The 24,952-nt window shown below is 44.0% G+C and overlaps 1 protein-coding gene across 3 annotated transcripts in view; it reads left to right on the top strand.

The window, feature by feature from the left end:
- The window catches only part of SGK3 (serum/glucocorticoid regulated kinase family member 3), a 90,069-nt gene continuing 65,117 nt past the window's right edge, over positions 1-24,952 (top strand). Inside the window, exon 1 of one of the 3 annotated variants that reach the window (XM_073330980.1) lies at positions 1-363. The gene's annotated coding sequence lies outside the window, so the exon portion shown is untranslated. Of the gene's footprint in view, positions 364-926; positions 1,077-24,952 lie in introns of those variants that run through there. The other 2 variants (XM_073330987.1, XM_073330986.1) reach the window with 2 other exon arrangements.

Here is a 24,952-nt window from a genome sequence, read left to right as displayed (position 1 = left end):
GGCGCCTTTCAGGAGCCGGGGTTAGCAGCGGCTGGTGGGCTGAGGCAGGGCTCAGTGGTGGCTCGGGGCGGCGGCGGGGAGCCCAGTTAGGATCCCGCGGGCGGGGCTGGCCGCCTGCACCGGTGGGCGGGTGCGCGGGGCCCGGCTGCGAGCGCTCCCGGGGGCATGTAAGCGCTCCGCGGCAGGAGCCCCGGGAGGGCAGCCCTGGCCGGCTGCGTGCGTGTCTGGCCGGCGGGGGCCCCGGGAGGAAGCTCCGCTGACACGTCAGGGAAGAAGCATTTAACCCCTGCAGCGGGCTCCAGGAAAAAGGAAGAGAAAGTGCAAAGTGGCGGAGGCTCGCTCAGCCCGGCGCCGGGCTCTGGGGTAGGTGCGGCCGCGGAGGAGGCGGGCTGGGGGTCGGGGCAGCTAGAGGGCTTGTGATCTAGCCGCACGTGGCCGCAGAACTGAAGCTGGGGGGACCGTAGGCTGCTGCTAGGGCTCTGCTCGGTGCGGCGCTAACCTGGGGAAACGCGGGCCTTGCACCCCGCTCGTTTGTACTTAGAAATAAGTAGGCTTTAAAAAAATCCTGCCTCCCTCTTCCGCAGGAAGCCCGAGCTGCTCGGGTGCACATAACGCTCGCGTCGGGGGGCTCCGAACTTGCTCAGGGTTCCGGTAGGAAAAAGCGCTGTCTCGATTATTTAATCCTGGAAAGGGACTTTTGCGAGGAAGTTACCCGGTAGAAACGCCCTGTACAGGCGCGTGGAAGGTATCCTGGTCTGTCACCAGCGCTGGAAAGCGTGCGGCGGTACCCTGTGCTCAACTTCACATTTCCGGCTTTGAATTATTTAGAGGAGTTGAAGTGACTGGTCAGATCAACTTGTCTTCAGGTTCCTGGCGTGTCTGCCCATGTTGGTTACAAAAGAAATAACTTGATGGATGAGGGGAGGGAATAACGAGGAGAAAATCTCAGGGCAAGATCATTTTTCTCCAGAGCATAAGCATAAGGCTCTACCCTTCTGTTCTTACTCGTCAATGTCCTGTCTCTTTGGAACAGTTAATCTGTTTGTGTCTTTTAAAGGGGCACAGCTTCAGGAAAGGTAGGCTTTGTGTTGTTACCTGCACTTCTATTACAATTCTTTTGCAGTCTGTGAATGCACTTTAGTAACGTTCTCCTGCAGTGTTTGTAATCTAAAGGCTGCAGCACTTTTGGATGAGAGAAAGCTGATTAAAAGTGAAAGAGAAATGCAAAAAGTAAATTACAGTGAAAAGTAAGAGTATGCTTCTAAAATCCATTCAGTTTTAATGAGTCAACAAAAGCATTTTTGTTTAATTAATAACATTTTAGTAAACCCAACAGTCTCTTAAGGGCCTGATCCTATTCTTATAGCCAGTGAGTGTTCTGTCATTGACTTAAATATAAGGTGACTGCTGTCTGTGATATAGGGTCTGTTGGACCTTCCTGTACTAGGTTGGAATGAAATCTTTCTAAAAGTTTATTATCAGGCTCAGTTTTACCTAACCCTTGTGTCTCAGAATAGTGAATTGAATTGTAATAAAAAAATGATTCACATAGTATGGTTAAAAAAAGAGACTCATTTTAAAGGAGACTGTCAACTGTAACAAAACTCACCAATAGGAAAACAATCTATTTTCTTTTAAAAAGTTTGTCCTGAATTGTTAAATCCCTTAACAATCTCTAAATAGTAGGACTGTGGACAAGAAACTTAATGGGAGCAAAGAACGTTGTCAGCTTGTTTGGGGAGAGGGAAGGAAAGTTTACTCCCCCTGAAGCATACCTGCTATTTTTACAAAAACCACCTAAAATTACACTAACCCAAATAAGTTAATGAGCAGAAAAAATTCTGTTTCCTCTTTGCTTACTGTGTGCATTTGACAGCACTTTGGCCCCAATCTTGTAATCAGATCCATCTTGGCAGTCTTGCACTCACATAGATTCAATGGCAGGATCAAGGTTTGTATATGGAAGTTTCAGTTCCCTCTCCTCCTCTGTGTAGTCTGTTAGCAAGGGAGAAACTGAAAATATCTTTATAAAAGGATCTGATTACAAGAGTGGGGCCCAAGTGCTGTCAAATGCACAGAGTAAACAAACAGAAAAAATGGAGAAATTTTCTGCTCATTAACTTCTTTCAGTTAGTGTAATTTTAGCTGTTTTTTGTAATAATGATAGGTACATTTCAGGGAGAGTAAACTTTCCTTTCCTCCCTCCAAACCCAAGCTGACAGTTTCCCTTGCTCTCTTTAAGGTTGTTGACCTACTATTTGTGTACCTCAATGGATCTTCATCCCATATGTCCAATGTTTAGCTTGGCTGGTTGGGAGGTTTTTGAGGTGTGAATTGCAACTGTAGACAACCCCAGTGTTATGATTCCACTACATGATCCTGAATAAATATTGGCGCCTGGTGAAAGCAACAGACATTTGGGAGGTAGGGAGGGAGTGACTAAACTCAGGGCAATTGAGAGAGACTGAGTAAGGCTTTCCTCAAAGCCTTAAGTGAATAGTGGCCCTTACCTTGCTTTCTTTACCTTCCCTCTGAAAGACACTAAGCAAGTTAATACAATAGGGGGCTGTATTACTTTTCTCAGGTAACCACAGGGCTAGAGGGAGAAGGATTTGCATCCCTTTGACTCTCTACATCTCCTTATCCCCCTGGAGACCTCTGCTGCGCCAGGTTGGGGAGGACTGGAGACAAGACAGTACTACAGCGGTGGCTAAGCCTCCCTTCTGCACAGAAGGAGAAATCCACAACCAGGGCGTTCCCTTCTGTGCAGATGTGGTGGGAAACAATATTCATCTCAGAGGCTTAGATTGTTCAGAAGTCAGATGTGGGGAGTGGTGGTACTCTTCCAAGCTCCACCTACAAAACAAGCCTGACTCACTGCTCATAGCTGATATAGCAGCTATTCAAAATATGAGGAGCCCTGAACGTGCATAAGGTTCAGCTCCCCCTCAGTGGGGTCCAAATACATTCCTGGGCCCTGCTGAGCTTCTCATGCTTGGCTTCTCTTTGGTCCTTGACTGGACTCTGCTAGACTGCTTGGGTTTGACTCCTTGATTTTGGGGTGTATGTGGGAAAAGTGGGGGGTACTCACCCACACCCATTCCCTTGTGGAACCAAAATGACGTGTCGCTCATAGACTGTGCAGATCTTTGTAGTAATATTCTCACACTCCTTTCTTACATGCTTTGATGAGCAGCTGAATAGCTAATGCTTTAAATGTCAGCACTGTTATCGTTGGGCATCTGAGTTAGCCCCTAATGAGATGAATGAGGCTGTTCACCCATTTTCAAATTTTGCGAACAAAGGCAGACATCACTTTATCGATTACACTTAGTTCAAGTCTTTGAGGCTGTCTCAGCAACTATAACAGCTAGAGATTTATTTTTAAAAATGAATCTTAGATTCTGGAGAACAGGGTGGATTTGATTTAAATCATGATTTAAATCACTAGTCAGGAAGACTTGATTTAATCATGGATTTCTACATAAAAGTGCATTCTTGCTGGTTGTTATAACTACAATACATATTCTTCACAACTCAGAAATAGATGTAGGTTTCATTTTTAGAAAGTACACACTATACATTTTTAAGCGATTTATTTTGAAAACTTTTCAAATGAGTTTTACAGCTATATCAGAAAATGAATGATTGTTTGGTAATTGAAGGTAATTGAAGCAGATATTTATGAAGTCATTGGGAGGTGAACTATCTCCAGTTCAAATAGGTTAATCATTAATATTTGGAAGATTTCCTTGCTATGCTGTATTAGGAGGAGAACATCACCAGACAGACATTTTAAATTTTTATTTAACTAAAACAACATTATGTATTCTGGATTTATTTCTTCAACATCAAACATAATATTTTAACAAAACAAGCATATGAATTTTTGAATTTAGTTAAACATTCACATTTTTTAAAATCAGGTTTGTTTTTGTTAAAATTGTTTAACTAAAATAGTTAAACGAAATATTTATTTAAAAACAAACATTAAATCAACTATCAGCCAGGAAACTTAAAATATTGGCTTCCGCAACTAACTCAGTCGTCTTCACCTTCATTTTACTATTTGTTCATAATCTGGAAAAGAAAAACAAGTGTTCTTGCTTTTTCAGGTCCCAAACAGTTTCTCGATTTGGAATGAATTAGAATATTTTCTTCCTTTAGACTTTCTACACTGGCAGAAGAAGCTACTGCTGTTAAAAGTGAGATTATCAATTCAACAGTCTTTGAATCCAAGTGCTGAAGTGACTTCCACCAGTTCACTGGTGTGACTTTCTTTAAAACATCATCAGCAAACATATATTTCTTGAATGGTTCCTATTCCCAAACTGGGTCTCTTTTACAGCCTGCTACCATTATAGGTTTTCCCTTCTAGTGAGAGAATGGTATGGTAGATCTCAAGTCAATGAATGCTACACTCAGAAAGACCTCAAGACTTCTGGAATATGTTGCTCAAACAGTTTTTCACTTTTGTTTCTACTACCTGTCCCTCCTTTCTCACATCTGTCTCCAGACTTCTCCTTGTCCAGATCTGTTCCGCCCCCAACAATCTTCTATTCACTGAACTTTTTTAAACTTTTCACTTTTAGAGAGAGGTAAGGGCTTGACTCTGTGTACACAGATTTGCAGAGGGACAATAGGGTTGAGGTCTGTTATTTCTCACCTCTCTATATTTATTGATTTATTTACTTAAAACATTTTTGTTGCTAACAAGCATGTTATCTCTGGAGACACAAATCCACAGTTTGAGAACTGCAAAAATAAGCATCTCTGATGGTATCTTCCAGACTGAGTACTGAGTCCCATTGGGTAGGTAGAAAGATTAATTTAAATAATCTATACAGAATCCCCTGGAGATTGAGTCCCTAATCCATGAACTATTGGAACTCAATTACAAAACTTTTCTTAAACATTACATGAATATATTGTCTCATACAATAGAATTAGAATTTATAATCCCTATTCCATGATGAGATATCTTTGAGTTATAATGTATCTTAATTAAAACTATCTTTAGATAGGTTTTTTCCTCAAAAAGCATTTTATCAAAAAAATCCAATTTAAATAAAATAAAATCCAATTGTTTATTTTTTAAAATCATTGATTTTTATCCACCCTGCTGGAGAATAAGATGGCAACATGAAAGAGATGTACCAGTGCATACTGTCTGAATCTGAGCCCTGATTTTTTCCCTCAGAATATTGAAGAATCCCATCAGTAATCAAAAGAAGTCTATTCCATACCTTAAGTTTTTCCTAAACCATCTGTCATTGTGGTATGTAAATGGTGTACAAAAATTAAAGGGAGAAACTAATATCTTAATAGTAACATTCTCACTTCCTAACCTTTGTTCTCTGAATATGTGGTTTTCAAAGGAGCCTAAATAAATTAGGTGCTCAAATACTACTGAACTGCTTTAGGTCCTGTGATGATCCCAGTGTGTATGTATTTGGGTAAAACAGTTTGACTGTCCACTGGCAAAATCTGCTGCAAGTTATTCACTAGTAATCCATATTTTAAGGAGATAGTTTTAGGGTGTGGGCACTTTAAAAGTACTGAATCTGTTCATTTTCAACTTGTTTAAAGTCAAACCACAGATCGGTGGATAATTTCAAGTGATGGTGTGTGTTAAAATAGTGGTGGAAATTAAAGTCAGTGAGTCCTGGCTTTTAATAGGCAGATTTTCTGTCCCATTGTAGGTAGCTAGTGTAACTATCAAAGCCAGCCTCCATAGTTGGTCTGACCTGGCAAAGAGTCTTTTAATAGCACAGTTTTAACACAAGGAAGTAAAATATATTTGACTGAAAATACAAGGTATTGGTAAAATAAAATAGGTGCTTGGTGACTCTTGTTTCCCTTAGGATCTAGGATTTAAGACATGAATAACTTGTTATTTCTAATTTTATAATTCCAAAGCAGACTAATTGCAGGTTCACGTTCGGTATCATTGTCAGGGTTCCTTCCCCACTCTGAACTCTAGGGTACAGATGTGGGGACCCGCATGAAAGGCCCCCTAAGCTTAGTTTTACCAGCTTAGGTTAAAAACTTTCCCAAGGCACAAATTCTGCCTTGTCCTTGAACAGTATGCTGCCACCATCAAGTGATTTAGACAAAGAACCAGGGAAAGGACCACTTGGAGTCCTATTCCCCAAAAATATTCCCCGTAACCTACACACCCTTTCCTGAGGAAGGCTTGAGAATAATATCCTCACCAATTGGTACAGGTGAACACAGACCCAAACCCTTGGATCTTAAGAACAATGTAAAATCAATCAGGTTCTTAAAAGAAGAATTGTATTTAAAGAAAAGGTAAAAGAATCACCTCTGTAAAATCAGGATAGTAAATACTTTACAGGGTAATCGGATTCAAAACATAAAGGATTCCCCTCTAGGCAAAAATTTAAAGTTACAAAAAAATGGGATAAACCTCCCTCTAGCAAAGGGAAAATTCACAAGTTGAAAACAAAAGGTAATCTAATGCACCTTGCCTTATTTACTTACTCTTTTTGTAATATCAGAGACTTTTACAGGATGGTTTATAGAAGAAGGAGTTTTTTGACCTGATGCTTCTCTGCTTTCCTCAGAGAACACAGCAACAATGCCTCCCCCCACCCCAAGATTTGAAAGTATCTTCTTTCCCCATTGGTCCTTTTGGTCAGGTGCCAACCAGATTATTTGAGCTTCTTAACCCCTTACAGGTAAGGAGGAATTCTAGGTAACCCTTAGCTGTATGGTTATGACAATCATTTTAGAAGGGAACATCTCAAGCCTTATTTTCTGCTTATACTAGTTTTAACATAGACCAGGGGTTCTCAAACTGGGGGATTGCAAGGTTATTACATGGGGGGGTTGTGAGCTGTCAGCCTCCACCCCCTAACTCTGCTTTGCTTCCAGAATTTATAATCATGTTAAATGTTTTTTTAAAAGTGTTTTCCCTTTATAAGTGGGGGGTCTCACTCCTAGGTTTGCAGTGTGAGGGATCACCAATACAAAAGTTTGAGAACCACTGACATAGACCATGATCCTGCAATCAGATTCACATAGGTGGCCCTTTATAGTGTGACTTGTCTAAACGAGCAGTTAATGCATGTCAAGCTGGGGTGTAAATCTAGAGTGCTGTAGCGTCCTGTGCATGCCCAACTTGAGACACCATTACAGGAACCTGACTTTTCAGAGGGTAGAAACTCGGCACTTTCTGAAAACCCAGACCCTCTTAAGGTGTCTGAAGATGAGCATCCAAAAACTGAAGCAGCGAAAATGATTAACTCTGGAAAATCTTGAGCACTGTGAATTTTGTTTATAGGCTAGTAGAACTGGCACAGATGATCTAAACAAGCAATTTTTTGTGTAAGGTTACCTATCCTTAAATATTAAAGTTATAGAGCATAATGATTTTTTCAGTTAAGCAGGCATACATAATTTTATTTTATCTTGGTGTGTGAAAGTGACCTGCAAAGCAAAACCTCTTTATGTCATAAAGAAGCAGTGAAGGGTTAAATAATATCCTAAAGCTTAATTTGTTTTAAATAATGTCCCATCAGCTCCTCAATTTGCCTAAGATCTATCTTTCTTTGGAGAGTAATTAGATCACATAAGATTGTAACCTGCATAGTACCTCTCCCCATCTTAGTCTAACTGATCATCCACTTCCCACCACTCCTGGGGAGCAGGAAAAACTGTCACCCAGTTTTAGGGTGACCAGATAGCAAGTGTGAAAAATTGGGATGGGGGTGGGGGGTAATAGGCATCTACATAAGAAAACCCCCCAAATATCAATACTGTCCCTATAAAATCGGAACATCTGGTCACCCTACCCAGGTTACAGCCTGCTAATATTCATGTCCTCCATGGTGAAAAGATCCTCTAACAGGGGGACCTGAAAGTCCTGATATTTTAAATGGTTTTTGTTGTTGTTTTTTTTAAGTAGAAAAATCTTTTTTTTTTTTTTCCTTTTTGGGGTGGTGACAGGGAAGATGAAAAAGGAATTGGAGTTTGGGTGAATTTGAATAAAGGAGCATTAAAGGATAAAATTGTGCCCCTTTCCCCTCCCCCCCCCAACACACACTTTGGAGTTCCCCTTTGCAGTTTCAAACAATCCAACAGAACTATGTGCCTGGCCAAATTGTACTGGGAAACTTTGCTGTTTCAAAAGTTGCATAATTTCTTGGAATATTGCATTCCTCTTGGAAAGGTGAAAGTGATATCAGAATCTGGTTCTCTGATGGGCCACCTAGGCTGATGCAAGCCTCCACTAAGAAATGGAAGTGACACATCTCACTGTCCATGAGGCATACTGCATGCCACAGTGTTGCAGTCCTCTCTTCCACTGTATATAATCAATTTCAATTTTGTTGTGTTCTTCCTCTCTCACCTATTGTTCTGAAACAGTTGAATAACAGTATTTTTATCTTATCAAATTGTTAGCTGAAGAATGTTGGGTGTAACAGAGGTGAGACAGCTTCATGTAGATCGGAATAATCATGAAGTTACCAAGAATGTAAAACCCAATTGTTGGATTTTGGTTTTGCATATCAGATTTTACATCTGTAAATGGCTTCCTATAAATTAAGTTAAAAATTTTCAGAAGTGTTCACTAATTTTTGTATTCCCCTTTTGATGGAGTGTACAAATCCAACATGAGACAGGAAAGGCTAATGGTGTGCTGGGCGGTCATCAGCCCTGTCCTGTGACACCTGAAGCAAGCTTCATGCTTTGAGTGAGGAGCTAACAAGGGAGACTCAGTTCAGGGGCTGCCTGGCTGGGAGCGAGAAAAGAGCTGGAGGTTTCCTTTTGTGGGAGAAGGCTGGCTGGGGCCATGAACCAGGAAAGATCAGTGCCTGTTGGGATTTCCCTGAAGAAGGAAGTTTGTTTGTGTTCATTTTTTAGTTTGGGTTTTGGGTATCCTGTAGGGGTGGAACTTCTGTGTGATCTAACCAGAGGGCTGAGTCACCTCAACCTAGAGAGTGTTGGAGGCTGGCTGGATCAGCTAAAAGGCCCAGAGAGAAACAGAGGAAAAGACACTGATTCACTGAGCTGTGCCCTATTTTTGGGTGACCAACTGGTGTCCTCGTGCCTCACCCTGATCTGCTGTCAGTGGATGCCTTGGTCTTTAATATCTCTGAAAATTAGGCCTTGGTGTCAGGTAGGCAAACAAAACTAGTGAATGCTTCTGAAAACTTGGCTATAAACAACCAAGGAGCCTCATAAGTACTGTTTATACCCCATGATTTTGTAATAATATTGCACTGAAATGTGCTGCTGGATTCAGAGAGGTGAACATACTAATGAATAACAGGTATTTAGGCCTAAGACTTCATCCTTTTGATTTCTCCTGGCTTGTTTTCATTCTCTTCAAGCACAGGCACGTTGGACATAAATATCTGTCCTAATTCACTCTTAGTCTGCAGTAGCCAGACAGAGCTACAGTTGTATTCAGAGACTGTTGTTAGTGCTTCAGATGTAGTCTGTTTAGCTTCTTGGTATTACATATGGGATCATAATCAAGCCCTTTAATTATTTTACTCTCTTTAGTAAATTAGGGACTGAACTTCCAGAAAATGAATGCTGTTACATAAATAGCTTCTGAAGCTTCCATTTTATGGCCTGTTTTGTCTTAGATTTTTCTCTCTCTACATTAGCTGCTTAACATCTATATAACTTCTGTACTGTTTGCAGATGGGATTTAAAATTACGTTGCTTTTTTAAGGTAAGATTAAAGCATAGAAGTTTGGATCACTACCAAAACTACTTTAGAGGACAAAATGAGAGTGGTTCAGAAGAAAAAGCTAAATGACAAAAAATATACCAGAGCAGCTGACTGCCTGAAGATCAGTAATTCAAACATGTAAGGGGCTTGGTTTTTCTGCCACCTTGGTTGCAAACTAGTAAACGAACTAAAGTTAAAGGAAGGGGTAGCTAGAGAAAGAGAGGTAGTTGAGAGAAATATGTATGAGGTGTTCAAATGGAAACAATATGAGTTTGTCTCTAAAGGTGAGTTTTCTGTAATAAACTTAAATAACTGGATGGTACCATTTTATGGCACGTGGGGTAAAAAGTACTTTAAGAAATAAGGTACAGAGAGGTTAAGTGACTTACCCAAGGCCACATAGTGAGATACTGGCAGTCTAGAATCAAACTTGGGTCTCCTGACTCCCTTCTTTAATGCTAACTACAAAATAGTGCAGTCTCACTAAAATATCATCAATTTTTAAAAATTGTTCATCTAATTTACTTTCACTGGTTAGGTTTTTGTATTTTACTCCCATGTGAGCAATTAAATTAGAACCTCAAAGTAAAACTGACCAGACTAATTCAATACTACCACGTGACTTGGGTTCTCAGGACACCAGAGAAATGTTTGAACATTTAATATTTAAAAGTTTAAATGTAGAAAAACAATTAATCAAAACACTTTTCAACATACGGGGTTTTACAGAACCTAGACTTGGCCCTAAATGACTTCCTCCTGCAGTTCTTCTGTGTTCAGAGTTCCCATTGAAAACTGATGGGAGTTCTTTGCACAAGGGACTGCAAAATCAGACTGATATAGTGTCCCTTTAAGAAAAGGAGTACTTGTGGCACCTTAGAGACTAACAAATTTATTTGAGCATAAGCTTTTGTGAGCTACAGCTCACTTCATTGGATGCAAGTACTCCTTTTCTTTTTTGCGAATACAGACTAACACGGCTGCTACTCTGAAACGTGTCCCTTTAAGGTGCGTTGTGCCACTATAATACTTATAATAGCAATGAAGAAAATGGTACATTACATAGACTCATATGAATAACATTGGCTAATTAATCAGTTTGCAAATGCCTTATATAAAGGCTTTATGTGTAGAAAGAAAACTGTATTCTAGCTATAATGATATTCTACATCTCACAAGTGTTTATACCAAATATATGCAGAAGAAAAATGAAAGGAGATTAAAATTTTCAGAGAAGTTGGTAGGGGTGGTGGTTGTTCTCATGTTAGCTGGTATGCTGTGTGCTGGATGAATAGGATTCTTTATAGAATTATCTAAAGCCAAGCATTGATTTATTTGAAAACAAAGAGTTCTTTAAAGCAAAGTTTAGGCTGGCATTGCCATGAATCCTAGAATTATTCTATGTTTTAAATGAGAGAACAGTGATGTACTTGTACTTACATTTAGTACTGCAGAGAACTGCTCACTAGAGAGAGATTCAAACTCTGAGCAAGTCTTTCTAAATTCACTTCCAAAATTTCCCAGTCTACTCTTCTCACAATAGGTAGGTAATGAAAAGCAAACCTGAAAGATGCTAGAAATTGTACTAACCTGTGCTAGAAATTGTGTCAAGCTGTTAGGGACATGTAATTTGTGATTAAGCACAGAAGCCAAGTAAACGCTTTCTCAGGTAAAACTATAACTACAATATGTAGAATGTGAGCTTATATTCAGTTATAATTTGGGGTGTCTAAGGTGCTGTATGGAGGGGGTTCTCAATGTCTTAGATATGTTTCTGAATGTTATTTCACATAGTGTGTGAGTATCTATTTTATATCTGTGGTAACTTAAAAGTCCCACAGTAACTTTTATGTCTGACTAAAATTTGAGGCTAGACAAAAAAGGAGTGAACTTGAGATCCCCTGGCCTAAATCAACTAAAACTCACTCTCTGTGCAACCACTATTTAAATGCTAGGTTCCATGTAAAACTTTAGACCCACAACTACTGGTTGAATATAAACTATAAAAGCCAGATAGAATCGTTATCCTTAAATTGAAGTGCACCCTTCGTTCTTGGTTATAGCCATTTATATATTTCAGCTCGTATTATGTAATATAGTCTGAGGCCTCCAGATGGGAGACCCCATGAGCTACACTACATAAGTGGAGCTGAAGTTAGGAACTGCCTTATCTGGATTTTTGGTATGTGTCAGAATAGGGGTAAGGTTTGTAGGGTGAGGTGTCTTTTTGTGTGTGTTTTACTATAACACAGCTGTATGTGCAATCTTTCTGACTTTTTAAAGTACCAGATTAACCCAAATATGTAACAATATTTTAAAACAACTTTATTTAAAACAAATGTAGCTGTTGTATGATGATTGTGCGTCATGAGGATTTGTTGTGGAAGCATATATTAAGCACCTCTTTAAACTGATCTTCCAGATCAGTTCTAGGCCTAATAGTGAGATTCATGTGGGAAGGGAGGAAGGACCTAGAGAAGGCTGAGTCAGTTCCAGAAATGCAGCTAGCTTGTCAGTATACATGTTTCTCCCCATAATGTTGTAGCTGACTTCTTTAAAAACCTATATATTATCTAATAGGCCCAAGTAATGGCAGCCTTTTGTGTAAACTAACTGGAAATATCAATATGTAGACTAATACGATCAATGTCTAGTGCACAATACATTTCAGAGGTTGGTTCTAGTTGCTGGTCCACATACCACTTTCCTACCATGCCCCACCTCTGTCCTCTCTTGCCTACTTCTTGTCTGCCACTACCAATTCATTCTAAATAGAAAATGTAACCCTACCTATAAACATTTAATTTAAAAAAGCCTTCTACACCTTCCATGGAGGTGTGTGTGTCTAAATAAAGCTTCTCCATGGGTTCCTCTCATCCTGTCTCTTCTTTAATATACTACTTGTCTTTTTGTCTAACTTTTGGATCATAAACTCTTCACAGCAGGGCCCACATCTTTGTGAGGCACTGAGTATATTTCTTGGCATCGGGCAAATAATAATACATCATTCCTCAAAATGCTGTGCTAGGCCTGATATGCCAACTTAGGCAGCTTGTCAGCACTTGCACTCCCACTGTTGTTAGTACTGGTGGATCTGCCCCAATAGGAGGTTCATCCAAAACAATGTGTAGATACTTACTTATTACTGTAGGCATATTCTCAGGAGTAATTGTGCTATGTCTTACTACAAGTTGATGTAATCTATAACAACCATAGAGGAACATGAGTTACAGCATTTGGATACAGCCTCCAGATTTTTCCAAAGCCAAGGTGTACTGAGCTCTGGAGTTTTGGTTCAGACCTATCTCCAATACTTGTGACTGTATAAAAAGGCAAAAGAGTTACAAAAGCACCTTATTAGAATAAACTGTTAAGTGATTTAGGTGGACCTTTGTAATTAACTTAAGTACTTTACACTGCTCCTGTTCAAAAGAGAACACTGTGCTGCATTCCTATACCAAAAGCAAACTAACCTCTCCTAAGTTCAGCCTGAAGGAATGTGATGACACTGAAACTGTTGTTTGAATCCAGAATAAGTCAAACATACAATATGAGGATTTTTTTAATTCTTTCTGGGAAGTCAGTACTCGCCACATTCCCCTTTGTATTAAAGCTGTTACAAATGCCACCTTCCTAAAAGGGGGGCTGGTTGTCTTGAGTTGAATCCAACAAACTGGAATTGGAAAAAACGTTCATAATGAAATGATAAACATTCAAAACTTCTTCCACCAAAAACTTCCACTTTGAAGATCTTTCTAAATAGTCATAAAATGTTTTTAGGCAATTCCCCATTTAAAACAAATGACAGTAAACAAACAAAAATTGAATTAGTACCATAATGTCCATGTTATGTCTCTGGGGTAGAATCTAGGACCCCAGGCAAGGGGTGCGCTAGCTATATTAGACAAAAGTAACAAAGAAGATTGTCCCTGCGCCACGGAGCTTCTCAGTCTACTTGAAAGGCAGGATGCAGCACGTAGATAAAACAAACTGGATGGGGGCGAGTTGGGGGGATGAGGTAACAATAAAAGTGTAGCAGAAGTCCATGTCTCTTGACTTCCTACTGTGTATAATTTAACTTGATCTTATTGTTTGGGGTGACAGAATACGTGTATGTGTGTAGATGAGAAAAATGTTTGTTTAAGGTTGCAGGTAGTTCATGTTAATCTGACTTGTTTAGGATCGTTAGAGATGGCAATGACCTCTCTGATCAAGACTCTCCCTGCCACAAGGGCATGATCCAGTCGACTGATCAAGGAATTATCCAGCACAAAACAATATCTTTAAAGAGCAGTGAGCAGAATTCTGCCAGTTTTTGGTACTTTCTGTCAAAATGCGTCTTTGAGGTAGTCTGGAAAGCAAAACATAATGAGAAATCCTTCATTTACGTTTACACAGATTAACATGTCTCCTAATGAAACAAGACTCACTGTGGGTTTAACTTGAAATGTCTTTTCAGATAAGTTGTACTAGGCTGATAAAATGTTTACTATGTAAATAGGTGCACATTCGCTGTTTGCCTATGTATGGCTGGTTGTCTCTAAGCCTGCGTCTACAAGCTGGGGGTGTGATTACCTTGCTCGGGTACATGTACTCATGCTAGCACAAGTATAAATAGCAGAGTGGCCACAGTAGCACAGGTAATGGCAGTGCAGATGCAGCTTAGCTAGGCTGAGCACATCCTCACTGGTTTCAGGCAGGTTTACTTCTGCTGCTCCCGTGGCTACGCTGCTGTTTTATACTTGTGCTAGCTCAAGTGTGCACATGCAAGGTGAAGAATCACAGCCCTCGCTCGTATGGTAGATGTAGAATAAAGCTGGTGACCGTGCAGGCACGCTTGCTATGATATTACCCCTCAGCCAGACATCAACTGTGGTTCTTCTCTATTCTTGCTCTTCTATATCGGAGCAAGAGTAGGCTAGCCAAAAGCGATGAGGCCTCACTGCAGGAGGTTAGCGCTGTGGTGCTTTTAATGGAAGTGGCAGGCTAGGTTCCTTGCTTGGAACCAAATACTTGGTTTTGTTTACTTTAAACTTTTTGATTGGTGTGAGTGAGCAGAGGCTTGTCTTTACTTAACGTGGGATTGTGATTATAGCACTGACCTAGGACTTGGGTGACCTGGGATCCATTCCCAGCTCTGCTGCAAACTTCCTGTGGGACTTGGTCCAAGTCACTTAGGCTATGTCTGCCCTAGGAGCTCTGCTGCTGTAGTACCGTAGACAGGACACTTCCTACAGTGACAGAAGGGAGTTTTCCATTGCCGTAGTTCAGGGATCTCAAACCCAGATCACTACGAGGGCCACATGAGGGCTAGTGCATTGGCCTGAGGGCCGCATCACTGACACCTTTTCATACAAAGATACGAAAGCCCCCCTCCCGCCCCGGCCATGCCCCCACTCCACCGCTTCCATGAGACCTCGCCTCTTCCTACCCCTTCCCCAAAGTCCCTGTCCCAACTCTGCCCCCTCCCTGCCCCTATTCCTACCCCTTCCCCAAATCCCTGCCCCGGCCCTGCCTCTTCTCCGCCTCCTCCCCTGAGTGCACTGCATCCCCGCTTGTCCCTGCTTCCTCCTGGGAAGTCCTAAGTGCCGCCAAACAGTTGTTTGGTGGTGTGAAGCGCTGGGAGGTAGGAGGAGGAGCGGGTATTGGAGTGCTCGGGGGGGGGCGGGGAGCTATGGTGAGCTGCAGGAAATAACTCCGCGGGCCGCGTGTTTGAGACCCCTGCTGTAGTTAATCCACCTCTCCAAGCAACGGTAGCTAGGTCAGCAGAACTAGAAGAGTCTGCATGCGGGGGGGTTACATGACTGGGGTGTGTGAATTTTTCACATTCCTAAACAATGTAGCTAGGTCAATTTAAATGTAAAGTGTCGACCAGGCCTTAGTCTCTCTGTGTTTCACCTCCCTAATCTATAAAAGGAGGATAATAATTCTTCCTTTGTCTGATTTGTTTATCTAAATTGAATGCTCTTTAGGGCAGGGATTCTCTTGCTATGTTTCTCTACGGTGCCTAACGGGAGGGGCTCTGATTTTAGTTAAAGTCTCTAGGAGCTATTATAATATAAATAAATAATAAACTATTCTTCAGTCCTGACTTTCAAACACACTGTATTCTACTGCTGAAGCACAAGAAATTGCTAATTAAGCTTTCAGAGTACTTTTAATTCCTGCCACACCAATTACTCCTAATTCTCTTCAACAAAGATTAGACCTTGTTTTATTCACTGGCCATAATTCCCCCTAGCATATAATAGCCTGTTATTCTTCTGAAATCTGACTGGTTCTACAGCTCTATTCTCCACCAGGACCCTCTTATTAATAGGGCCCTACCAAATTCACAGCCATGAAAAATGCGTCACAGATCGTGAAATTTGGTGTGTGTGCCCCCCCCCCCCTTGAAATCTGGTCTTTTTTGTGCTTTTACCCTATATTATACAGATTTCATGGGGGGCAGACCAACATTTATCAAATTGGGGGGCCTGACTCAAAAGGGAGTTGCGGGGGGGCACAAGTTTATTTTAGGGGGGGCTGCAATATTGCCACCCTTACTTCTGCACTGCCTTCAGGGCTGAGCAGTCGGAGAGCAGAAGCTGTTGGCCGGGCGCCCAGCTCTGAAGGCAACACTCCACCAGCCGGACCAGCGCAGAAGTAAGGGTGGCGATACCATACCATCCCACCCTTACTTCTGCGCTGCTGCTGGCGGTGGCTCCGATTTCAGAGCTGGGCTCCTGGCCAGCAGCCGCTGCTCTTCAGCTGCCCAGCTCTGAAGGCAGCGCCGCTGTTGGCAGCAGTGCAGAAGTAAGGGTATCAGTACTGTGACCCCACTGCAGTAACCTTGTAACCTCCCCCTGCACGACTGCCTTTTGGGTCAGGACCCCTACAATTACAACACCATGAGATTTCAGATTTAAATAGCTGAAATCATGAAATTTATTTATTTTATTTTTTTAAATCCTCTGACCATGAAATTGACCAAAATGGTAGTGAATTTGGTAAGGCCCTACTTATTAAATGTGAAGCAGGCACCACTGATGGTTTCATGTGATGATCAGTTTCGTCAATGAACATCACAAGTTTTGGCAGGATATAGGTTTGCTGTTTCTGCATTCTCTTCAGTAAATGACTATTTGCCTTCTCAAATTCAAGTCTGGGCAGATTAAAATTCTTCAGTTGTGTTTGAAATCTCTTTCCTAGATGCTGCATGACTTCTTTATTTCTCTCAATTACTCATTATTGTCATCCCCTCTTTGTAGACTGAGACCTTTTGCTATAATAAGGATTCTTTCAAAAGGATTGTTTTGTACAGGATTCAGATTTTCCTATGAACCAGAAGAGTGTTTCTGATTATGGGCTGTCCTCCCACTACCTTCTCCTCCCTTCCTCCCCTCTACAGAAACACCCCTCACCCCCGCCCCACACACACCAAAAACTTTATTCCTTACAAAAAATGTGGGTCAGTGACCATTTTATAGCAACTAGTTTTCACTTCCAAAATGATACATAAACTTTGCTGAATAGGCCTCATCTCTGTCCAAGATTATATCCTGCTATAGATACGGTGTTAACTATGAAAGCAATGGTTGAGTTCAGAGTGGCGGTTCAATACAAGACAGGACACGGCTTTAGGGAAGCAAGCAGGCTGGTCTGCTGACGGGATTGCCCCTGTCAGCTTTTCCAGCTCCCCTTTATTTCTCTCCCCCCTGCGCATTACATACTCCGACCGCAAAAGCCATCAACAAAGGAAAAAATATGACTTTGATTAATATTCTTATTTACCAGCCTCTATCTACTACAATCTTTGTTCTCAGGCCTTGAGCCTAGGCCGAGGAAGCTTCCCACGGTTCATGTCCTTATTTTGACTTCCCAGATGGTCCATGTTTCCATGGTCCATGTCCTTGGACAGAGCAGAGCAACGTGTGCATTGCTCCTACACAACAGTCAGGGTGTGCCCTGACTGTTTCCAGGTGTATGAACGCTACATGAACCCTTCATCCCCCCTTTTTTTATTATTTGTGCTCGGCCATCTCATGGTAGCCATCAATTTGCTTTTGCAAGCGATTTAACTCCCGGACTGACAAGGACATAACTCGGGGAGCCTGCCAGGGCGGATCTCTACAAAGCCTTAGCAAAGAGGGAATACATTGTATACAGCAGCAGCAAAATATAAGCCCAACAATTACAAACACAGCATAACCAAAAAGTTGTCGCAGCCATCTAGAGAGGGCAGCCATCCTGTAAGCCAATTCCAAAAGCCCTCAAACCCCAGATCTTGGCGTATGTGTGCTGTAAGATTGGCCAATTCGGCCAGTCTAGTTTCTATGGAGCGACTATTATCAGTTAAATTAAAGCAACACATATGCCAAAACGTGGAGCAGCCTAGATGGTGTTTTAAGAGCAAAAAATCAGTGGCTGCTCTGTTATCCAAAATTGCATCCCTTAATTCGTGTTGCTCTGTGTTAAGTAGGGCAATTGCCTGGGATGTTGTATTAATTGTCTTTGCCGCAAAGCATGCCAGGTTATTTAAAGTTCTGGCTGTATAAGTGGCAAGCCCGGGAACTCCAACAATAGAAGCCGCTAAGGCGGTATACTCAGCGTGGCTAAAATGATCAACATCTGCAACACAGTCTTCTGAAAGGGGTACACCTCTTTTACTATGCTTTTGGCCGGCAAAAGGCAGAATGAGTGTCATTCTGCTGAGGCAGCAAAGGGTGCCATCGCTTAAATTTGCGGGAATGTAACTAAAGGTGCGTGAGCCGCAGGTAAAAAACCACCCTGATGGTAGGATGATATGGCCATAATTGTACGAAACATTCACGGCGTGGGAACAATTTAAAAAGGGTTGAGAAATTTGCCGACAGCCCAAGGGCACCTTTGTACTAGTGCAGTTAACCACATGCACACAGGTGACATTGTTGGCCGGGTACGGTGTGTGGAGGGATATGGCCGTGTGAGGCAAAGTATAGTTGGCCGGGCCCCAATTAGCCATGCCAGAGTACTGGGAAGAGAGTTTCGCGTAAGCAGCGAGCATCGTCTCATTCCCTATTTCCTCAGGGTGATGACATACTGGAATAAGGCATGTACCTAACAATTCTCCGGCTGCTACAGAATCAGATAAACAAAAGTGGGTAACATTTGCTATTGAAGCCAATCTTTCCCATAGGTTATATGTCATTTGAGCCCGTAACGGAGAAAACGCTCCCGAGCCAACCCCTACAGGAAATAGCAGGCACAAAAGGCATACAATCAATACAGAATTAGCAGTAATTTGGGCAAGAATGGCCACAAACAAAGTCTCAGGAGACTCTGGCTGTTGGTTTGCTGCCAGTCGTCGTTGAGCCGTGGCGACCAATGCTTTTACTGCTCCCCATGTCACGGGCTGGCTTGGGACACTACGCCTCTTCCGTTTCCGTCCCTTCGTTGTCGACCCGGGAGGCACCGTGCTCTCCTCCAGGGTCAGCTGAAACTCCAATATGGGGTTCGATAGTCCCTGGAGCCACGCCATGCTGCTTCAGTGCCGGTCGCACACACCGGGCCGGAACCCACAACGGTCCTGCAGGGAGAGACACAGCAGCATATCCCCAACCCCAAGTGATTAGACGTACTGGGCCCAGCCATTGCGGATCGGGCAGCTGACGGTAATAGACACGCGGTCTTTCCAGTACCTCGGATTTATGAAAATGCCGATCCGCGGGGGTCTGCTGATCTGCGTTCAGCGTTAAGTTATTTAAAGTGAACAAAAGGATATGCAGTTGTTGCTGAATGTCTCCTAAGGTTCGGAGACGCAGCTCCCCTTGTTTTAATTGTTTGTCAAGCAAGGTTTTTAGCGTGCAATTTGCACGTTCAACAATGGCTTGGCTCGTGGAGTTATAAGGGACCCCGTGTGTGAGACGGACGTCCCATTGGACACAAAAGGTGGAAAGGGCTGTGGAGCAGTAGGCTGGGGCATTATCTGTTTTTATCTGGCTTGGGCGACCCATAACAGCAAAACAGGCTAGCAAATGGTGAATAACTTTAGGAGTGGCTTCCCCACGCTGTGGGGTTGCCCAGAGGAATCCCGAATAGGTATCAATGGAAACATGTAAAAACGAATAGGGGCGGAATTGTGGCACATGAGTAACATCCATTTTGCCACAGCTGATTCGCTGCGGTGCCTCTGGGGTTAACGGCATAAGAAAAGGTAGGGGCAGCAGCGGCACAGTGGGGGCAAGAACGAACAATAGAACGGGCATGATCAGCAGGAATGTGAAACTGCCGGGCCAAAACAGAGGCAGACTGATGAAAAAAGGCATGGCTTTCAATGGGGTCAGAAAAAAGGGAATTTACCTCACCACGTAACGCGCGATCGGTGCGCGCATTGCCCTCAGTAAGTAGCCCAGGCAGAGGGGTATGACTGCGAATATGAGCAACAAAGTAAGGGAAATTACGAGTGGTGGTGAGATACTGTAAAGACAAAAACAGGCGAAGGAGGTCTGCATCGACCTGAGGGGTAATGAGGGCTAGGGGTAAATGATCAATTACCTGATAAACATAATGGGTGTCCACAATCAGATTAAAGGGACAATCAGCAAAAAGTTGAAAGGCCAAAATAACAGCAGCCAGTTCTGAGCACTGCGCAGAATGCTGAGGCAGCGTAAAACGAGAGTGCCAACGAGGGGGGTCACCTAATGGATAGGTGACAACACCTCGACGTGGAGAGCCATCAGTAAAAAGAGTGATGGCTGAAACAATGGGTTGAGAGCGGTTAAGACGATGGACAACTAGGGGCACCTGTTTGGTAATTACCAATCAGGGATCTTTTGGGGGATTATAAGAGATTTCTCCCACATAATCACAAAGAGCCACCTGCCAGGCCAAGGAGGCATGGCACAAGGAATCAAATTCACTACGGGACAAGGGGAACACAATGGCAACTAAATCGGTACCTGTGAGTTGCACTGCACGGTGGCGGGCTTTGCGAACAAGGTCGGACAGGGCATCTAAATAAGGATAAATGTTCCGAGGAGGAGTGGATGACAAATATATCCACTCTATGATAGAGACGGCTGTGTCCGTACGAGGTACAAACAGAGCCGCAGTAGGCGTATGAGGGGTGGCAAGGAGAACCAACTGTAGGGGACGGACCTCAGTGAGTCTATCCACAAACTGCTGACTCAACACTGCATTAATCTGTCGAATGCAGGCAATGTGCTCCTCAGTGACGGTAATAATTGCGCCCGGTGCCCGAGCTCCACGTAGGAGCTCGAACAACGGCTGCAGCATTGATGTGGGGAGACGGAAGTAGGGTCGAATTCAATTTAAATGACCCAAAATCTGTTGTAATTTAACAAGGGTTAGGGGTTGAGGTAGAACCAGTTCTGGGCGAATAGGGGCGGCATAGGTTTGTAAAACCTTATGCCCGAGGTAGTGGTAGGGATAAGAGCGTTGGATTTTTTCTGGTGCCACTAATAGGCCATTTTGGCCGAGAATCTGGGATAAAGATTCAAGCTGTTCTGCCGTGACCTGGGGACCACTAAGCAAAATGTCATCCATATAATGGTAGACCTTTAGTGTGGGGTATCGGGCACGAAAAGGGGCGAGGGCCTGATCCACAAAAAGTTGACACAAGGTCAGACTATTTTGCCGTGGGGCAAGACCTTCCACTGATATCTATGAGAGGGTTGCTGATTATTGTGGCACCGTGAACGCGAATTTTTCGCGATCTTGGGGGCAAAGGGGGATGGTAAAAAAACAATCCTTTAAGTCTAACACACAAAGCTGATCGGTTTGAGGAATTAAATTTGGGTTCAGTAAGCCAAATTGTAAGTGGCCCATGGGTTGGATGCGTTTATTTATTTCCCTTAGATCATGTAACAGCCGCCAAGCACCAGATTTTTTCTTAATAACGAACACCGGGGTGTTCCAGGGACTAGTGGAGCGTTCCAAGCGCTGCGCATGCAAATGTTGCTGCTCAAGCGACTGAAGCGCTTTCAGCTTCCCTAGAGGGAGGGGCCACTGGTCAATCCATACGGGCTCTAAGGATTGCCACACCAAGGGTAATGCGGAGGGCAAGGTGGGTGCGGGAGGGTTTTGGGCCATTAGATATTAATATCGAGGGTGGTGTCCAGCTTTGTAAATAAGTCACGGCCCCGAATATTGAGGTGGACAGGGAGCACAAAAGGGCGGATTGTAGCAAGAGCACGGCCTCCTGGTTTAGAGACCGTGACCCAAGACAAACTTTGGCGCCCGGGTTTACTACCCCCGATCCCCCACAACTCTTTAGAAGGAACTGTTGGCCAACTGACCGGCCACTCTGGATCACGAATCACCGTAATGTCAGCTCCAGTGTCCACCAGCCCTATAAAAGGAACATTATTTAAGAGAAGTGTTAACGGAGGTTTTGAGGGGCGGACCGACATTGTTAGAGCAACAAGTGGAGAGGACGTGTTGTGAGATGGCGACTGAGCCAGCGTCGATCCAGAGCCGCCTCCGCCCCGGGCTCGATCCTCTGCAGCTGGCACCTGATAGGGGATTAAAATCAATTGCGCAATTGACCGTCCACGTGGGAGCGACTGTGGAAGATGGGTCCACACCTGAACCTTAATAACGCCGGTGTAGTCGGCGTCAATGACCCCTGGGATGACAAAAAAAAACCCTGTTTCCCAGCGTGTGAGCGAGGGAGAACCAGACCCACAAATCCGGCAGGGAGAGGTCCCATCACCTGGGTAGGTATGGCGCAAACCTCCCCAGGCAACCAAAAGTCAGCATCCTCCTGCATAATCAAATCAAGCCCTGCACTTCCGGCAGTCGTCGCCTTCATGGAGTCTATGGGTTTTGAAGCAGAGGAACAGTTGTCTGAGTGGGAAACACCCCCGTTTGGCCCTGGGTTCGGGGGGGACCCATTGTGCGGTTTCCCGACCCGCTACGACACTGATTAGCCCAGTGATAGCCCTTCCTACACTTGGGACACTTCTTTGAGGGGCGAGCGGGCGCCGCCGAGGAGCAGCACTCCCGCTGAAAGTGACCCTCCTTACCACAGCGGTAACAACGCTTCCCCTCCTTCCCGCTTTTCCGCAGGGCTGCAGCCAAACTCCAGCCTTATGGGCTTGGGTGCCGATGTTTTGGCATGCCCGCAGCATGTCTGACAGCTCTAGAATGCCAGAGGCTTGTGCCGCCTGGAGAGCACGGCGGCAATCCTCGTTCGCATTTTCAACTGCCATTTTTAACAGGATCTCCTGAGCTGCTGCAGGGCTATCCACCTGCCAGAGAATAGCCTCCTGCAATCTGTTGGTAAAATCCATAAAGGACTCTGATGCACCCTGACGGATACTGGCAAAGCTTTTGGTAGGCTTGCCTGAATCCGGGACCTTCCGGAAAGCGTGCTGGGTGCAGGTGGAAATAATGGGGAAGTAGGCCGGAGGGAGTTGAGACTGCAGCTGGACAGTAGCAAACTGGCCATCCCCTGCCAACTGCTCATAAATGACACCTTGCTCTCTATACACCTGGGCTTGGCGCTCCGCCATCTGCCGAAATTCACTAAGCCAAATAACATACTGACTAGGTGTCAGCATCATGCGCAACAGCACCTTCCAGTCTTCAGGGACCAAAGAGTACCCAGAACCTAGCCCTTCAATGAGACCACGCACATACGTGCTAGTCAGACCGAACTCGTGAATCGCTTTCTTTATCTCTCTGATCACCGAGTAGGACAAGCTGACCCAGTTTGCAACCTGGTTGCCCTGGCCATCATCCTGCCAGGTCACCGGACAGACTGAGACCAGCTCAGCCAGCTCCTCTGCTGTAAGATCTGAGCGAGTCTTCACTGCATGAACCATTTGTTGCACCAGCGAAAGCCCCTGAGCAGATGCGGACGACCCTCCGGGGGGCCCCGGAACATGGGGCCCCACGGGGGGAGGGTGATCACACACCGGCTCCGGTGGGGAAGGCCAGGGAGGCGGTGGTAATAGAGGCCCTGGGGGCGAAGCAGGGGGAGGGATGGTTGCAGGAGCGGACGGGGGTGGCGAGATCGGCAGCCCCTCTGTTGGTGTGTGTGTGTGTGGGGGGGGGCTGTCTGAAGCGACACGCTGTGTCGCGGCAGAGGTGCCAGGCGTGTAAAGCCTGCACGGGCGCCCGAGGCTCCTTGTGCAATGTCTGGCCCAACCGCTCCCAGTCCGCTAGCTTAAGGGTTCCAGCTTCAGGGTACCATGGGCACTGGGCACTCACCTCCTGTAGCAGGAGAGTGAGCTCTCGAGTGGGACAGTCATGCTGAGCCTTATGCAGCAAATACTGTAGCTCACAGCGGTGTTGCACTTGCAAAGCAGAGAGGGAGCTTCCCATACTTATCACAATGAAAAATACTCACCGGGATCCACGAAGCAGATGAGTGACGCGTCTGAAACCCTTACCGGGCGAGGTGAGTGCTGAGGGCCCCATGTTTGGGCGCCAGTTGTGGCGGTTCAATACAAGACAGGACACGGCTTGAGGCAAGCAAGCAGGCTGGTCTGCTGACGGGATTGCCCCTGTCAGCTCTTCCAGCTCCCCTTTATTTCTCTCCCCCCTGCGCATTACATACTCTGACCGCAAAAGGCATCAACAAAGGAAAAAATATAACTTTGATTAATATTCTTATTTACCAGCCTCTATCTACTACAATCTTTGTTCTCAGGCCTTGAGCCTAGGCCGAGGAAGCTTCCCACGGCTGATGTCCTTATTTTGACTTCCCAGATGGTCCATGTTTCCATGGTCCATGTCCTTGGACAGAGCAGAGCAATGTGTGCATTGCTCCTACACAACAGTCAGGGTGTGCCCTGACTGTTTCCAGGTGCGTGAACGCTACATGAACCCTTCAGTTCAGCACCCTAGTTGATCCCATCAGCACTTTTTAGATCAAATTGAAGTTGAAATAAAATGAAGTCATATTTAACATGTTGAACAGGAGCCCTCATGAGTAGAGATCACTTGATGTAGTGTTTTGGTCTGGTCACGATCCTTCCGCCTCCTATCCTGCTTTTCAATAGGCATCTCTATAGGATAATGGAGTGATACTAGTCATTCCATTGTTAAGGCTGCAGCTGAGTGAGTTACACGCCTGAATTTATTTTATTTTTTTTTAAGTGACTGCTTCCAAAATCCACACATTTAATTTTAAATTTGACAAAAATGTACCATTGAAGCCTAATAATTATACTGTAAACTTCACACTAAAAAGACTATCCTAAGGCAGTCTATGCCTTTTTTTTTTTTTTTGTAGCAAATGTGCATGGTAGGAGA

This window comes from Lepidochelys kempii, chromosome 2, assembly GCF_965140265.1.
Source record: "Lepidochelys kempii isolate rLepKem1 chromosome 2, rLepKem1.hap2, whole genome shotgun sequence".
Taxonomy (NCBI): domain Eukaryota; kingdom Metazoa; phylum Chordata; order Testudines; family Cheloniidae; genus Lepidochelys; species Lepidochelys kempii.
The sequence above is the reverse complement of the archived record's forward strand: the minus strand, read 5'-3'. Positions and strand labels throughout refer to the sequence as shown.